General features: G+C 43.5%; 1 protein-coding gene across 1 annotated transcript in view; it reads right to left on the bottom strand.

Moving 5' to 3' along the window:
* The window catches only part of LOC126162641 (zinc finger CCHC domain-containing protein 24-like), a 177,104-nt gene that overhangs the window by 96,124 nt on the left and 62,300 nt on the right, over window positions 1-18,680 (bottom strand). The window lies entirely within an intron of this gene.

Genomic DNA, 18,680 nt, shown 5'->3' with positions numbered 1-18,680 from the left:
GTATCTAAAAATTTCTACTTGCTCTAATATATTCAAAATATGTCTTTTTTTATTAAGTATTTTTAAATTTTCTAAAGGGCTCGTGACGCTGCGCCCCGTTTTGTGCAAGGGCGCTGTTAGTGCCGATCGGGGATTATTTAAGTTAAGATATTACTGCAGTCTTATTCGAAATGACATATGAGTTTGCCCTACGGGAGGGTAATCGTTTTCCATGTAAGGCAGTACACGCCCGCTTCATTATATTTATTTACCACAGTTTTTTCTTTACGCCTGTGTTTACGGCTTGATCCGAAGAAGTAAAGTACACTGAAATTATGGTTTTAGGTCTCATGCATCTGCCTATATTTTCGGATACTGCATCCAGATATGGTGACCAGTTGGTCTGAGTGTTATAGGATCGCTGGCCGGAGTGGCCGAGCGGTTCCAGGTGCTACAATCTGGAACCGCGCGACCGCTACGGTCGCAGGTTTGAATCCTGACTCGGGCATGGATGTGTGTGATGTCCTTAGGTTAGTTAGGTTTAAGTAGTTCTAAGTTCTAAGGGACTGATGACCTCAGAAGTTAAGTCCCATAGTGCTCAGAGCCATTTGAACCATTTTGCTATAAGATCTGTCTCTGATCTACTACTAGAAAGAACTGTTTTCGTTTCTAATATGCTACCATTAACTGCGTTAACAGATTATAGATCATTACAGTTTTGATACGTCATAAGCTGTATATATAGCTTTAGCCCGCGAAACCTGTTTTGAACCAACAAAACATAAATGTTAGATGTAACAGAGGGATGTTTCTTAACATCTGTGTTTACTGGTCTGACAGTCATGACAGGACATGTTACTGTGTATCATGGACGACGTCAACTTCGGTTTCTGGCATTTTGGTGGGCTGCTGTCGCTTGTGGAGTGCTGATTAAGCTGTATATCTTATGTTTAATGCAATATTTGTATTTTAACTTACGCGAAATTTCGAAAATAAAATAAAAATGCCGTACTGATCAAAAGACCGAGACAGCGGGTAAGATCAAGGACACTGATTCGTAGAATATGGAATGTCAGGAGTTGGCAGAAAAAATTGACAATATCTTTATTAGGTGTACAAATTTGCTTCCGCCGTTTTGCAGTAGTTGGCAATAGTGGAAAGGGCTGGTGGAGGTAGAAGGTACTAAGTGTCACGCAATACGTTTAGGCGTGTGTAAACATTTTTTTAAAGTATTCTGACTGGTTTGATGCGGCGCGACACGAATTCCTCTCTTGTGGCAACCTCTTCATCTCAGAGTAGCACTTGCAACCTCAGTTGCAATCTAAGTCCTCAATTATTTGTTGGATGTTTTCCAATCTTTGTCTTCCTCTATAGTTTTTACCCTATACAGCTTCCCTCTAGTACCATGCAAATTTTTACCTGATGTCTTAACAGATGTCGATATCATCCTGTCCCTTCTCCTTGTCAGTGTTTTCCATACATTCCTTTCCTCGCCGATTCTGCTGACAAGGGAACCTCCCCATCGCACACCCCTCAGATTTAGTTATAAGTTGGCACAGTGGATAGGCCTTGAAAAACTGAACACAGATCAATCGAGAAAACAGGAAGATGTTGTGTGGAACTATGAAAAAAATAAGCAAAATATACAAACTGAGTAGTCCATGCGCATGATAGGTAACATCAAGGATATTATAGGCTCAGGAGCGCCGTGGTCCCGTGGCTAGCGTAAGCAGCTGCGGAACGAGAGGTCCTTAGTTCAAGCCTTCCCTCGAATGAAAAGTTTAATTTTTTATGTTCAGACAATTATTATCCGTCCGTCCGATGCGAGGTAACTGCGCCGTAGTATGGGGACGCTACACCTAAACAAGAAAACCTAAATCGGGCAAGGTAGAAGAATCTATTTACCCATTCGCCAAGTGTACAAGTTAGGTGGGTCGACAACATACTCCTGTCATGTGACGCACATGCCGTCACCAGTGTCATATAGAATATATCAGAAGATCATAACTTTTTGTGAAAATAAAGAAGGTAAACTTTTAACTCGAGGGAAGACTTGAACCAAGGATCTCTCGTTCGGCAGCTGCTCACGCTAACCACGGGACCACGGCGCGCATGAGCTCACACTCTCCTTGATGTTGCCTATCTTGCCCATGGACTACTCAATTTGCATATTTTCCTTATTTTTTCATAGTTCCACACAACTTCTTCCTGTTTTCTCGATTGATCTGTGTTCAGTTTTTCAAGGCCTATCCACTGTGCCAACTTATAAATAAATCTGAGGGGGGTGCGATGGGGAGGTTCCCTTGTGAGAAACGTCTCGTTCCTTATCAGTCCACCTTATTTCCAGCATTTTTCTGCAGCACCACATCTGAAATGCTTCGATTCTCTTCTGTTCCGGTTTTCCCACTGCCCATGTTTCACTACCATACAATGCTGTCCTCCAAACGTACATTCTCAGAAATTACTTCTTCAGATTAAGGTCTGTGTTTGATGCTAGTAGACTTCTCTTGGTCAGTAATGTAAAACAAAAAGCCATCAAAACATTAATACGATTTTTGGTTACATCATAAAGCTATTCTCGATTGAATACGTCAACTTATAGGTCCAATTTCCGTAATTTGAGGGATATTTTAATTTTCTGTTTTAACATGAATAAATGTGTGTCTGAAGCTCATAAAATGCTGGGTGAGACCTAAGGTAAGACACTTATTAATGAAAGAACGCACAGAGAATGGTTCGAACGGTGATTTTGATGTCGGAGACCGGCATGGCTGTGGAAGAGAGAAGGTTTTCGAAGCTACTGAAACTGACGGAAACAGTCACAGAGGATCGTTATCGAAAGCAATTGATGCGTATGAGCCGAGCACTGAAAGACAAACGGTCGCAATACAACAATCGATATGAAATGGTGATCTCGCAGCATGAGAATTCTCAACCCCGCGTCGTAAAACACGTCGGAACATACTTTGCAGCCGGCAGGGGTGGCTGAGCGGTTCTAGGCGCTACAGTCTGGAACCACGTGACCGCTACGGTCGCAGGTTCGAATCCTGCCTCGGGCATGGGTGTGTGTGATGTCCTTAGGTTAGTTAGGTTTCAGTAGTTCTAAGTTCTAGGGGACTGATGACCTCTGAAGTTAAGTCTCATAGTGCTCAGAGCCATTTGAACCATACTTCGCACATTCAAATGGAAAGTCCTACCACAGCCGCCATATCATCCAGACGTTGCTTCCTCTGACTACCACCTCTTTTGATCAATAGCACACGGCCTGGCTCACCAGCGCTTCCGGTCACGTTAACAATTTCAGAATACAATAGATTCGATTTATGGACCTCCTCAAAAGGTGCTCGGCTATTCCGCGGGATTCGTACGCTGCCCGAAAGAGGGGAGAAAGTAGTGGCCACCGATGTCCAATACTTTGAATCGCAATTGTATTGTGAGTTTTTCATAATAAAGTCTCTAACCTGAAGAAAAAACGTCGGAAGCAAAGTTGTAGAACTAATAAAGAAATGGAAGTACTGGAAATGGATATTGTGGCAATGACAGAAACGAATAATTATTTAAATAAAAACGAATTTTTAGCAACCATATTTTTAAGTCGGTCTAAAAAGTATAAAACAGCTTGTTCTAGCTCATACAAATTCTTAACCCCATACGTGCAGTCCAGTAAATTTATGAACGTGGGTTTTTAATGGCTATGGAAATACTTGTAAGATTTAAAACAAAAAAGGCGCGTGCAATTGATAATATTAAGGAGGTAAACAATTAATTCCTCTATATAGACGCAATGTGTTTCTATTTTTTATTCTTTATCCATAATAAACAGTCGAAATCTGTTCTTCTTTTTCGAGTCACCCATTATATAATACGTGTTTAGGTTCCTTTGTACCTCCAAGTACATATGGCTAGAGATAGCCATAAATGATTATTTTCTCCTGGGCAGCACGTCAGGTGCTGATGTGTGTACGCAAGGACGCAAAACGGTTAGTCTATACCGACAGGCGTAGCCCACTTAGTGGTACAGTTACGACCGTGCAGAAAACTTTAGATAGTAAATTATGTGGCGCGTTTGTGGGAAGAGTGTTAGACGCAGAGAAAAAGCAGCTAACACACTGAAGTGGGTACAAGTTAAAATATTAAGCTACGAATTATCATAATATCTGCACTTATACCCCTAAGAAACTGGTGTAGGCACGCGTATTCCAATACAGAGATATATAAACAGGCAGAATACGGCGCTGCTGACTGCAACGCGTATATAAGACAGTGTCTGGCTCAGTTGTTAGATCGGTTACTGCTGCAACAATGGCAGGTTATCAAGATTTAAGTGAATTTGAACATGGTGTTATAGTCGGCGCACGAGCGATGGGACACAGCATCTCCGAGGTAACGAAGAAGTGGGGATTTTCCAGTACGATCATTTCACGAGTGTTCCGTGAATGTCAGGAATCCGGTAAAACATCAAATCTCCGACATCGCTGCGGCCGGTAAAAGATCCTGCAAGAACGGGACCAACGACGACTGAAGAGAATCGTTAAACGTGACGGAAGTGCAACCCTTCCGAAAATTGTTGCAGGTTTCAGTGCTGACCCATCAACAATTGTCAGTGTGCGAACCACTCAGCGAAATATCATCGATATGGGCTTTCGACGCCGAAGGACCAGTCGTGTACCCTTGATGACTGCACGACACAAAACTTTTTGCTAACCTGGGCCTGTCAACACCGACATTGGACTGTTGATGACTGGAAACATGTTGCCTGGTCGAACGAGTCTCGTTTCAAATTGCATCGAGCGGATGGAAGTGTACGGGCATGGAGAGAATCTCATAAATCCATAGAACCTGCATGTCAGAAGGGGACTGTTCAGGCTGGTGGAAGTTCTTTAATGGTGTGGGGCGGGTGCAGCTGGGGTGATATGGGACCTCTGATACGTCTAGATACGACTCTGATAGCTGACATGTATGTAAGCTTCCTGTCGGATCACCTGCATCTACTCATGTCCATTGTGCATTCCGCCGGAGTTGGGCATCTCTCCTTACCGTTGTGTACAAAGTTGCGCATAACAGATGCGTTTTCGCTAGAGGCCGTAATATCGAATTATTCAAGAAAACATACAAAAGTGGTACTTTCAACATTGCAGCCCGGTCAGCAATCGTGATAATCTAATATATAAGAAACTATCAGCCTCGATTGCGGTAATGAAACCAACCTTAACTAGATTTCAGCCCAAATAATTGAAACTTTTTCAAAGATATATCTGAATCTATAATTTGTCTAAGAGACTACGCCTATTCAGGCTATTTTAGTTTTATTTCTAGACCATGCCCTATTAGACAAATTATAGATTCAGGTATATCTTCTGAAGAAGGCTCAGTTACTTGGGATGAAACCTAGGGAAAGGTTGGTTTCATTACAGCAATCGAGGCTGGTAGTTTCTTGTTGTTGTTGTGGTCTTCAGTCCTGAGACTGGTTTGATGTAGCTCTCCATGCTACTCTATCCTGTGCAAGCTTCTTCATCTGCCAGTACGTACTGCAGCCTACATCCTTCTGAATCTGCTTAGTGTATTCATCTCTTCGTCTCCCTCTACGATTTTTACCATCCACGCTGCCCTCCAATACCAAATTGGTGATCCCTTGATGCCTCATAACATGTCCTACCAACAGATCCCTTCTTGTAGTCAAGTTGTGCCACAAACTCCTCTTCTCCCCAATCCCATTCAGTACCTCTTCATTAGTTATGTGATCTACCCATCTAATCTTCAGCATTCTTCTGTAGCACCACTTTTCGAAAGCTTCTATTCTCTTCTTGTCTAAACAATTTATCGTCCACGTTTCACTTCCATACATGGCTACACTCCATACAAATACTTTCAGAAACGACTTCATGACACTTAAATCTATACTCGATGTTAACAAATTTCTCTTCTTCAGAAACGCTTTCCTTGCCATTGCCAGTCGACATTTCATATCCTCTCTACTTCGACCATCATCAGTTATTTTGCTCCCCAAATAGCAAAACTCCTTTACTACTTTAAGTGTCTCATTTCCTAATCTAATTCCCTCAGCATCACCCGACTTAATTCCATTACATTCCATTATCCTAGTTTTGCTTTTGTTGATGTTCATCTTATATCCTCCTTTCAAGACACTGTCCATTCCGTTCTTATATAATACAAAAGTGGCCTGCAAACGCATTTTTCGTGAATAACTCCAAAATCGTGGTCTACAGAAAGCGAATCCTAGAGCAAAATTTGACAACATTAAATTTCTTATAAAAAGTCCTGTTCATTCTTTTCTGTAGGACTAATAGTTTGCACTAAGCGATCGAAAGGATATGAAAATCTCGCGTGTGGTTTTTGAAGACGTTGAGGGTTGCCTAAAACCCATAGATAGGGGCAGCTGAATCGCCTTGTATATACTTGGTGGATGCCGGTCCACCTTGCCGACCTGCCTGTTTTTTCCTGACGGGCGATATCATCCGCCTAGTGTTGCCCCTTTAATGAACTGCACCTCTCAGCGAGAAGCTACGGAGCTGTTCCTAACCTGGATACGTGTAAAGCCCGTATTACACGATGTGCCTAAACCGTACACCTATGCACCAACGCCCCTAACGTGCATACCTGTAACTACAGACTGGTTCACTTCCGACCTATTACTCCATCCACGCGGGAAATACCTAGCGCGCATGCGCAGCAGCCGACTGTACGCGCGAAAAGAAAATAGATGTCTTATATCCTGATGTCTTGTAAAGTCGTTCGTTCTACCGCGCGCAACTCAAGGGCGACTGTATGATATACTGAAGCGTCACACGTTCAAATTATTTGTGAACTCAAGATTCCTATTTATAAAGAAATTGTTTTCTACCCTTATGTATTAAGCAATAGTTTTTCTCTAATGTAGGTTAGTACTGTTCTGAATTACAGACGCAACAGTTTTATATTACGACACTTGATTACACAGGTATATGTATATCGAAATTTACATTTATACAGCTTATTGCACATGGAGGACCCACTTGTTTTTGGAGCTATTGCCCTGGCAGTGACAGTAAATCTTGGGATTAGGGCAGAACGGCGACGAAAACAAAAAGTCAAACGTTGTTGGGTTCGACCCTGGCTGACAAGAAGGGTGGAAGGCAGGGAAATATATTTCCTGTTAATGAAAGAACTGAGGCCCGAAGATCCGCAAGAATTTCGGAACTTCGTTAGGATGGACATGGCCTGTTTCTAGAAGCTGCTGTCTATGACAGAAGATGGAAACAGAAAGTGTGACACTGTCATGAGGGAGGCTATCTCACCTTCTAGAAAGTAAGAATTATATGGTTATGTTTTGTGATCATATCAGCCTAGATCACTAATAAAATACCGGTGAACTCCCTGTTATGTTGCTGGCTGGTTGTAACATTACGTTTCCTGGCGAATGGAGAATGTTTTAAGAGTCTGGCTTTTAGCCACAGAATAGCACAACCCACCATTTCAAAAGCTGTTCTGGATGTATGCACTGCAATTTGCAACACATTAAATTACCAATACTTAGGTGACCTTGTGTTATTTTTCCAAGTTTGGACTATACTCAGAATTTTGCAGTCGTCGTCTGTCACACTGGGGCAAACTGCAAGGACTTTCTCCCTTTCACTGCCAGTTTCTGTTTTCTGGCTTGTTGAAATCAAGCAAGAGGTGCAATTAAATCAAACCTGAACTTTCGTAAACTAGGGCATTACGATACAAATCGAAAATCACGGTATAACGTTATATGCATATTCCTCAGAAAGAAACGATTGCCGACTACCTAATTATGATACAGTGGGTCATACATACACCTTTCCTCGCTGTATGCCTGATTTCAGACGTTTAATTCCTCTCTGCTCCATTTCATTTCTAGAATACGAAGCTATCAATAGAAAAAGTCCCTTCACAAACAGCTAGTATATAAGAGTCTACTGCGAAAAAAAGTTTGTTTTCTGCATTTGTGAAACCTGTTTACTGAAAAAAAATGCAGAAGACCCCCAACGCGAAAAATCCCCATCACGAACGTCTGAAATTAGCCACTAGAAGCCTAACAATAACCAAACAAGCAGAAAGCACCGTGGTACACCCTTCTAAGCAGGAAGCACCGTGGTACACCCTTCTGCGCATGCGCGAGTTATCGCTGCCTGCTGCGCATGCGCGGATTGGCGGCGGTTTAGAACTGCTCTCTATTACTGCGTGTGTCTGCTAATTTTCGTAGTTTCATCCGTTCTACCTCTAGATGGCTGTCGCGATAGACCAGTACCGTTCGCAGCGGATAGTCGTGTAATACCGGCTGAAGAAAGCGACGGTCACGTTGCGGCAGTCGCAGAAAGCGAGGAGGCCGCTGCGTGGCGCAGCTCGGCAGGTGTTAAGATGCGTACAGCAGCGAGTGCGGCCGGAGCGGGCGGTCCGGCGCTCGGCCCCGTATTTTTACGCCGGGCGGGCACCTGGGTAGCCGCGCGGCGCGCTGGCCGCCGTCCAGCGCTATTTCCGCCGCCGCAGCGCACAGCCGCGCCGCTTCGCGATCCCCGACACGCACGCTTTCCATTTCTCGATTGGGCACTGTGTTAACAGCCTTGCCGCGCCCCCAAACCATTCCGCGCCTCCTGTCCAGGAATTCCCCCTCCGCCGTTCTGACCGGCCGCTCCTGCCACCTAAATACTACACTCGCTGATGCGATGCGCTGGTGACAACACAAATGTTCTGCCCCAATCCGCCATCTGCATTGAAAACGCCCTCCCCGTCTACTCCTCTTCCCCCTTTCCCTCTCGGTGGCTCGCCGACGTTTCGACCAGCAATACACTGTCCAACAGATCACGCTCACAATATTCCCCCACCACGTGTCTCTATCCACAGTGGTCAAAACGGTTAGCAGAGTTGAAACTTCTAGCTAGATTAAAATTTTGTGCCACACACAGTCGAACCCGGAATCTTACCTCTTTCGATCAGTGCTAGTACAAACCTTTTTACTTTTTTGTCTTCGTTCTTTCAATCTGTTTCTTCGTCTTTTATCGTCAGTGGTTCTGTGCAGATGTCACATGACATCTTTCAAATTCTATCGAATAGAATAGAATTTCATTCAGGGTTCTTTTCTCAGAGGTTGGTCAGTCCCCTAACAAGTTCCACTTGCGTTTTAAGGGAGAGCAAAATGAATGTCTTAATACTTCTATACACGCTCTGTTCTCACGTCTTTTCTCATGTTCTTCTTCGAATACACGTTCTCTTAATTTACACAACAGTGCATGGCGAGAACTGTGTAGTTTCTCTTCCATAGATTTCCATTTAATTTCCGCGAGCATATCTCTTACACTTTCATATGGTCTTTGCCAATCTCTAACGATCCCAGCAGCAAGTCTTCTAATTTATGCGCGTCTGCGTCAAAGTACCTTTCGAATTATATACGTTTCATTGGACTCCTTGTATCAAATTATGATTTTCAGCGATCGGAGATGGGTGGAGGATAGTTAACAGATGGGACAAGCTTCTTTGGAAAATACTGTAAATTTGAATACGTGTCTCCATAAATATTTAAGCTGCTTAAAATTCTAGGTGGAAAAATGTTGCTTTTAGAGAATAACAGCACAGGCTGTTTTACTTCTGTTGACTTTGTGCAAGTAACACACTTCTTAACAACGCCTACAACCAAACATAGTCGTATTGACAGTTAAATGTGCTCCACTTACATAATGAAGTTTTCCATTGCTGAATTGCTTTTCTGAATTAATTTTTCACGTTAGAACTGTTCACAGTAGCTTTTTTGTAAAGTTCAAGTAATAATATGTTCATTATTGTCGACATTTTCTTCCCGAGAGACTCAGCAACTGTATTGACATTTAAAATAATTCTCATTTATTCTTCAGTCTCAGTTGCACGTTTTCACACTTTCCATGTGCTACCGAGAATGAAGAATAAATGAGAATTATCTTAATATGTTCTGCCAACGAAAGCTATCGACTAAGAACAAAGATAAGTTTCGTCTACTGACTTCATCAGTAACTGTGCGAACCTTCTGCGAATAAACCAATTCGTTACTCACTGTTACACTATGAACGGATATAATCCTTGCACACACACATAATTCGTCACTTCTGCTCTCGACAAGTGTTCACTGCACACGAAACCTGAACGTCGCATTTGCGACGTGAGTATCATTGTTGAACACAGCAGAACGACAATGTCCCTGACGAAATAGACGCACTTAGCTCCGACACTTCCAGAAAACCAGCTATGTGTAAGGGGCGCGATTCGCTAAGTGACACCACTATCGATGGTCGTACCTCTTCCAAATGGACTGTCTGCTGTTTTGAATATTCGTGCCTGATTACAATTGTTTCATTCCGCCAGGAACTTTCAAAATAGCGCACATTCCTCTGCAGACTGAAAGATTCATTTTAAAATTGGCAGATTAATCAGTAGAGAGTGTATCGTAGTTAATAGCGAAAACTGAGACGAGTGGAAAGTAAACGAAAATAGGAACAAAAGCGTTCCAGTAGTTCGCAAACGGACCGTTTATGAGTAATTGCGGATGTCTGGTTACAAGCCGCCACTGACTTCCGTGTGAAATATAGGTTTAGTTGGTAAAAACATACAGAAAATTTAAACTTTTCGATTAAGTCTCCATCTAACTGCCATTAAATTTCACTTACGTCCCATGGTTGAGCAAGATGGTACATTCATGATACGAGGTGCATTCAAGTTCTAAGGCCTCCGATTTTTTTTCCTAATTAACTACTCACCCGAAATCGATGAAACTGGCGTTACTTCCCGACGTAATCGCCCTGCAGACGTACACATTTTTCACAACGCTGACGCCATGATTCCATGGCAGCGGCGAAGGCTTCTTTAGGAGTCTGTTTTGACCACTGGAAAATTGCTGAGGCAATAGCAGCACGGCTGGTGAATGTGCGGCCACGGAGAGTGTCTTTCATTGTCGGAAAAAGCCAAAAATCGCTAGGAGCCAGGTCAGGTGAGTAGGGAGCATGAGGAATCACTTCAAAGTTGTTACCACGAAGAAACTGTTGCGTAACGTTAGCTCGATGTGCGGGTGCGTTGTCTTGGTGAAACAGCACACGCGCAGCCCTTCCCGGACGTTTTTGTTGCAGTGCAGGAAGGAATTTGTTCTTCAAAACTTTTTCGTAGGATGCACCTGTTACCGTAGTGCCCTTTGGAACGCAATGGGTAAGGATTACGCCCTCGCCGTCCCAGAACATGGACACCATCATTTTTTCAGCACTGGCGGTTACCCGAAATTTTTTTGGTGGCGGTGAATCTGTGTGCTTCCATTGAGCTGACTGGTGCTTTGTTTTTGGATTGAAAAACGGCATCCACGTCTCATCCATTGTCACAACCGACGAAAAGAAAGTCCCATTCATGCTGTCGTTGCGCGTCAACATTGCTTGGCAACATGCCACACGGGCAGTCATGTGGTCGTCCGTCAGCATTCGTGGCACCCACCTGGATGACACTTTTCGCATTTTCAGGTCGTCATGCAGGATTGTGTGCACAGAACCCACAGAAATGCCAACTCTGGAGGCGATCTGCTCAACAGTCATTCTCCACTTTCTCGATCATGTCGTCAGACCGGTTTGTGCGAGCCCGAGGTTGTTTTGGTTTGTTGTCACACGATGTTCTGCCTTCATTAAACGTCGCACCCACGAACGCACTTTCGCCACATCCGTAACTCCATCGCCACATGTCTCCTTCAACTGTCGATGAATTTCAATTGGTTTCACACCACGCAAATTCAGAAAACGAATGATTGCACGCTGCTCAAGTAAGGAAAACGTCGCCATTTTAAGTATTTAAAACAGTTCTCATTCTCGCCGCTGGCGGTAAAATTCCATCTGCCGTACGGTGCTGCCATCTCTGGGACGTATTGACAATGAACGCGGCCTCATTTTAAAAAAATGCGCATGTTTCTATCTCTTTCCAGTCCGGAGAAAAAAAATCAGAGGCCTTAGAACTTGAATGCACCTCATACGACACAGGTATATTTTGCTGCTTATGTAAGGCGATATCTAACGTGGTGGTATGATCCAACGTGGCTAGTACGAGAGGGACTCAGTGCTCAGGGTTTTCCTGTCTCGGGTAATCTTAAAAGTGAGGTGTACAGCACTCCCACTGATAAGACTGAAGAACTGCAACAGCCAATCGTAAAGTATTATCAAGCTTCACGTTATGATCCGTGGATCTATTTTCCGTTTCCATCCTAATTTCAGCCATGGTCTATTTTTACAAAAAACGTGCAATTCTATGTTAGCACATTGCGTATTTACAATTACTATATAAAAAATGGTTCAAATGGCTCTGAGCACTGTGGGACTTAACATCTGAGGTCATCAGTCCCCTAGAACGTAGAACTACTTAAACCTAACTAACCTAAGGACATCACATACATCCATGCCCGAGGCAGGATTCGAACCTGCGGCCGTAGCGGTCGCGCGGTTCCAGACTGTAGCGCCTAGAACCGCTCGGCCACTCCGGCCGGCGTAATAGATATAGGGATCATGTTCTCGTTGGGAGAGACTGGAACAGAACCGCTCAACGCAACTACTCGAAGACAAAAATGCTGTAAAATAACCTCTCACTGTCTAGTTTTGCTTTCTATTGCATTGCGATCGAGCTGGCTAGATTGCTGTGTACAACAGTCAATTGTTTAGCACCTTGCCTATTCCTCGCACTATAATTATGCAAGCTGTTTCAAAATGCCCGTATCTAGCTTGAGTCTTCGGGGGTGTGTACAGCAGGGTGTTTAACTAGACAGGCGCCCCTCAGTGCGCGTCAGATATGGACGGTATTTTTCATTCTTAGAGCTACGAGTGAAAGAATGTTGTAACAAGAGTTAACATGTTGTTCTTTATAACAGGAACAACAACAGGCTTTACTCTCTCTAAGGCAGCAATACGGCTGATAGTTCGTATTATATAAAATCGTTAGACTCTAGGCACCGTGAAGTGCACTGTCGGACAGCGACAGAATTGGTTACCATGGTCAGGACAACTACGATTGATGTACATATGCAGGCTGAACCGACGAATGAAAATTTTTACCAAGGCCGAGACTCGAACCCAGGTCTCCTACTCACTATGCTGGTGCTCTAACCACTACGCCACAGTGGCTTTGTACAATTACCCAGGCAACCGTAGCACTCCTCCCTCCACAGTCCAAATTCCCATTCCTGTCTCAACCTACTTGCTGATCACTCTAAGCTCGAACAGTATTGCAGAGACTCTCCAACAGCATTGGAATAGCACCTCAGCATCTAACGAAACAGGGAATCCTGCCTGAAACCCAGACGTAGGTATTTTAATCAAATGTACTTATATAGTTCCAGAGACCTATTCAAGTTACAAACATCTTTGATGTACATATATGCAGACAGGATTGTTATGTTCTTTGTAAAATTCGTTGTGAAATGCAAGGTTCTGTGGATACCCCTGTTACGATAAAATTAAAAACTTATAACTCACAAATAAAATAACCTCTCCTGGAGGTTTCCGATTACGAATGCGGATCTCTGCTAGCGCCACATACTGTGGTCGTCGCTCGTACATGATCTCTACTATCGGGAAGATCACCTACCTAAATTTAATGTTATACTAAGACCGCAGATCTGCAATGTGAAGTTCTTGCTACAATTTGTGTATAGTTCATTGATCGCATCACTTTTGAATGTTCATTCTCTAGTTTAAAAGCTGTCTATAAATGTTTGTGCCTTATAAATATATTTTTGTTGTTGCTTTTATTTGTTCAAAAGTTTTATTTTTGTATGATCTAATCTATCTGCAAAATGAAATGTTAGTGAAAGAATCTGCGACATGCAGTATTTATTCTTGAGCACTCAATCCGGTTGGCTTTCTCTTAAAAAGTGTCGTGATCCGTCTCCTTCTAGAGATGATTTCCGGAACATGCCAATAATTTTCTCTGTTTTACCTGCAACATGGCGGCGCACGCAACCTATTTGAATGTGTCACTCCCTTCATGGTGACATTTAGTGGGAAGATGATTAAAATAAAGTAGAAACCCAAAACTAGTCGTTTTGAGTTGTAAGTAGTTATTATTGTTCGCTTTCCTTTTCGGCACCAACTGTTAATATACTCCTGGAAATTGAAATAAGAACACCGTGAATTCATTGTCCCAGGAAGGGGAAACTTTATTGACACATTCCTGGGGTCAGATACATCACATGATCACACTGACAGAACCACAGGCACATAGACACAGGCAACAGAGCATGCACAATGTCGGCACTAGTACAGTGTATATCCACTTTTCGCAGCAATGCAGGCTGCTATTCTCCCATGGAGACGATCGTAGAGATGCTGGATGTAGTCCTGTGGAACGGCTTGCCATGCCATTTCCACCTGGCGCCTCAGTTGGACCAGCGGTCGTGCTGGACGTGCAGACCGCGTGAGACGACGCTTCATCCAGTCCCAAACATGCTCAATGGGGGACAGATCCGGAGATCTTGCTGGCCAGGGTAGTTGACTTACACCTTCTAGAGCACGTTGGGTGGCACGGGATACATGCGGACGTGCATTGTCCTGTTGGAACAGCACGTTCCCTTGCCGGTCTAGGAATGGTAGAACGATGGGTTCGATGACGGTTTGGATGTACCGTGCACTATTCAGTGTCCCCTCGACGATCACCAGTGGTGTACGGCCAGTGTAGGAGATCGCTCCCCACACCATGATGCCGGATGTTGGCCCTGTGTGCCTCGGTCGTATGCAGTCCTGATTGTGGCGCTCACCTGCACGGCGCCAAACACGCATACGACCATCATTGGCACCAAGGCAGAAGCGACTCTCATCGCTGAAGACGACACGTCTCCATTCGTCCCTCCATTCACGCCTGTCGCGACACCACTGGAGGCGGGCTGCACGATGTTGGGGCGTGAGCGGAAGACGGCCTAACGGTGTGCGGGACCGTAGCCCAGCTTCATGGAGACGGTTGCGAATGGCCCTCGCCGATACCCCAGGAGCAACAGTGTCCCTAATTTGCTGGGAAGTGGCGGTGCGGTCCCCTACGGCACTGCGCAGGATCCTACGGTCTTGGCGTGCATCCGTGCGTCGCTGCGGTCCGGTCCCAGGTCGACGGGCACGTGCACCTTCCGCCGACCACTGGCGACAACATCGATGTTCTGTGAAGACCTCACGCCCCACGTGTTGAGCAATTCGGCGGTACGTCCACCCGGCCTCCCGCATGCCCACTATACGCCCTCGCTCAAAGTCCGTCAACTGCACATACGGTTCACGTCCACGCTGTCGCGGCATGCTACCAGTGTTAAAGACTGCGATGGAGCTCCGTATGCCACGGCAAACTGGCTGACACTGACGGCGGCGGTGCACAAATGCTGCGCAGCTAGCGCCATTCGACGGCCAACACCGCGGTTCCTGGTGTGTCCGCTGTGCCGTGCGTGTGATCATTGCTTGTACAGCCCTCTCGCAGTGTCCGGAGCAAGTATGGTGGGTCTGACACACCGGTGTCAATGTGTTCTTTTTTCCATTTCCAGGAGTGTATACGAAACTAGTGCTAACCACAAACTTGATTAATCATGTTAGTCACTTTTATCGAATCCTGTCATCACGCCCGCATCTCGTGGTCGTGCGGTAGCGTTTTCGCTTCCTACGCCCGGGTCCCCGGGTTCGATTCCCGGCGGGGTCAGGGATTTTCTCTGCCTCGTGATGGCTGGGTGTTGTGTGCTGTCCTTAGGTTAGTTAGGTTTAAGTTGTTCTAAGTTCTAGGGGACTGATGACCTTAGATGTTAAGTCCCATAGTGCTCAGAGCCATTTGAACCTGACATCACTCCTGAAGTTGTTTCATTATTTTACTTGTAATACTCGCTTCTTCCCTGCATCCTCGATATCCTATCCTAAACATTAAGTTTCTCAACACCCTGCATGCACTCTCATATAATCAGTCGCCGCTCCCTTCACTGTACTGTCTACTCACTCTGAATTAGCGACCCTTCGGCCAGATGCGTCTACTGGTGTCGCACGCTGTGATTGCGTGAATAGTACACAGGGGATGACAGCAACAACACATTCGCCTTTCACTCGATACTGTTCTTCTGTATAATTCCTTTGCTTTACGTTAAGTTTCATAACTGCTACATCAAAGGGGCGCCGAATTCTGGGCAGCATTCATTAACATACTCGTACAAAGAATTTTCATTATAGTCATCTGCGCATTCATAAAAATATGAGATGACATCTGAGGTCTTCAAGGATAAAGTCACCTTACAACTGTAAGTCATTAAACCGTGAACCATCGGCAACGTGGCTGATTAGCAAGAGGTATCATAACTATCTTAGACGACAATTTTTGCAGATGAAGTTCACTTGGACACTAGTAAACGTTGTATAATGTTCAGCAACATGACTTATAGAATCTGCACATAGAGAACGATTGACATAATATTATCAGTCAACGTGAGTCAGTCAATGGCACTGGATCATAGCTTCACTTCTGCTAATTTACGTGTAAACCAAAGACGGGAATAGAATATTGAGAAGGGATATCCAAATACTCCAAAATGCGGAGATCATCATTTCTTCACGCTCATATCCCTTTCAAATGGAAGACAGAGAACTACTCAGTTTCACAGATCTTTTAACAAGAACAGTACATGAAATATTGACCCAAACTTTTCTATTTATCTTGGTGAAGGCACCGTTGGGCCTGTATAGCATTGGTAGGAAAAATTTTTCTCACGAGTCACAATTAATTGTTGACCATAGTAAGCGACGGTTTTGCGAGCGTATTTGAAATTTTCTTTGTTGAGTAGATGTAAGGAAATTCAGAAAATTTTTCGTATATTATCGGTTTGAATGAAAGTTTGTCTTAAAGATGTACAAATGCAACAGAATGATCATCATTAAAGGAAAAAAAAAATGTTGCTGCATTACTGACATGAAGATGTTGGTTTGTGGGGCGCTCAACGTCGTGGTCATCAGCGCCGGTACAGGTTTCAGTCTTTCCATTTCCGGGCCGGCCACTACACGAATGATGATGAGAAGGTGAGGAAAACACAAACACCCAGTCCCAGCGCGTAGAAAATCCCCGACACGGACGGGAATTGAACCCCGGACCCCGTGATTCATAGGTAGCGACGCTAGCCACTGGACTAGAAGCTGCGGACGCGTTACTAACATGCTGCTGACGTCAATGTTATCAGTTAAATATGTAGGGGAAAAACGTTACGAAGTGGCCTCTATACTCTATCTGTACTACTATTACAAAGACAAGTCGTTGTTTAACGTTATTACCAAAGCTGCCGAAAAGTACTTAACAAATTTACTGCAGATTTTTGCATTTTTGCACGGTACTCTAATGAACATTCGGGCTGATACAGGCTAAGTATTTTTTCTAGATATAATATATACATATACATAGTACATAATCGGGAAGTGTTGACAAAAATATCTCGATAAGTTCTTGACCAATTTACATCAATTTTTTAAATGATACTCTAATGAGCATTCGGACGATCATATGCTACATACATATTTTATCATTTATATAGTATAGAAATACATACGTAATATATAAACGGGAAACATTGTTACCACAAACCTCAAAAAGTTTCGTGACCGACTTACTTCAAATTTTTACACGATACTCTCCAGACGGTCATAGGCTATATATATTTTAATGTACATAATATATAAATGTTTAAATAATATATAAACTGGAAATGTTATTACTAATAATCTAAAAAAATTCTCAACCGATTCATGTACTTCAAATTTTTACAGATGCTCTAATGAACATTTGGACGGACATAGGCTATACATTTTTAATGCGTATATTATATAAATATATAAATGTAATGTATAAATGAAAAACGTTGTAACCAAAAATCACGAAGAGTTGACCGATTTACTTCAAATTTTACGCGATTCTCTAATGAATACTCCGACGGAGATGTACTATATATGTTCTTAAACTATGATGTGCAGGTTTTACGTTGAAACCGACGGCGAGAAAGAAAATGCTTTGCTGTGCTGTGAAATGTTCTGTTTTTTTTATCTTTCTTGCAGTCAGTTTCAGCTTTGATAGCAAAGTATGTAAACCATCAGACAAATTTTTTCTCGCATATATACAGGGTGTCCATAAAGTCCCTTTACAACTTCAAAACTTTATTACAACGGCAGTTGTTGAAATATTTTAACAAAATTTTTTTATTGTAATCACTGTTTACTAAAGTTTTTATATATAATAAAATTTTGTGTTTCAGATACTCTGTTAATGGAAGGAACAGAACCTCTATAAAATGGCAACTCCTCAAGAGAAGGCACAATGTGTGTCCTGGTTTATTGAGACAAAATCCGACGTTCAGACTCAACGAAACTTCAGAATGAAGAATGGAAGAGATCCACCATCGCGCCGTTCAATCCGTGCATGGCACAAAAAATTTATGGAGCCAGGGACAGTGTTGGATAAAGGGAGGAGCGGGAGACCAAGAACATCAAAGGAAAACATCGATCGCGTTTTAAACGTCTTCACTCGTTCACTTACGAAGTCCATCCGCACTGCTGCCAGATAGTTGCTACTACCACGTTCAGTGCGCATAAGGTCCTCCACAAGAACTGAAGATTGTACCCTTACAAAGTGCAACTGTTACAGATACTTGAGCCAAATGACAAGCCAACACGAACAGAATTTGCACTCAACGTGCTGGAACGCCTTTCGGA

This window comes from Schistocerca cancellata, chromosome 2, assembly GCF_023864275.1.
Source record: "Schistocerca cancellata isolate TAMUIC-IGC-003103 chromosome 2, iqSchCanc2.1, whole genome shotgun sequence".
Taxonomy (NCBI): Eukaryota; Metazoa; Arthropoda; class Insecta; order Orthoptera; family Acrididae; genus Schistocerca; species Schistocerca cancellata.
The sequence above is the reverse complement of the archived record's forward strand: the minus strand, read 5'-3'. Positions and strand labels throughout refer to the sequence as shown.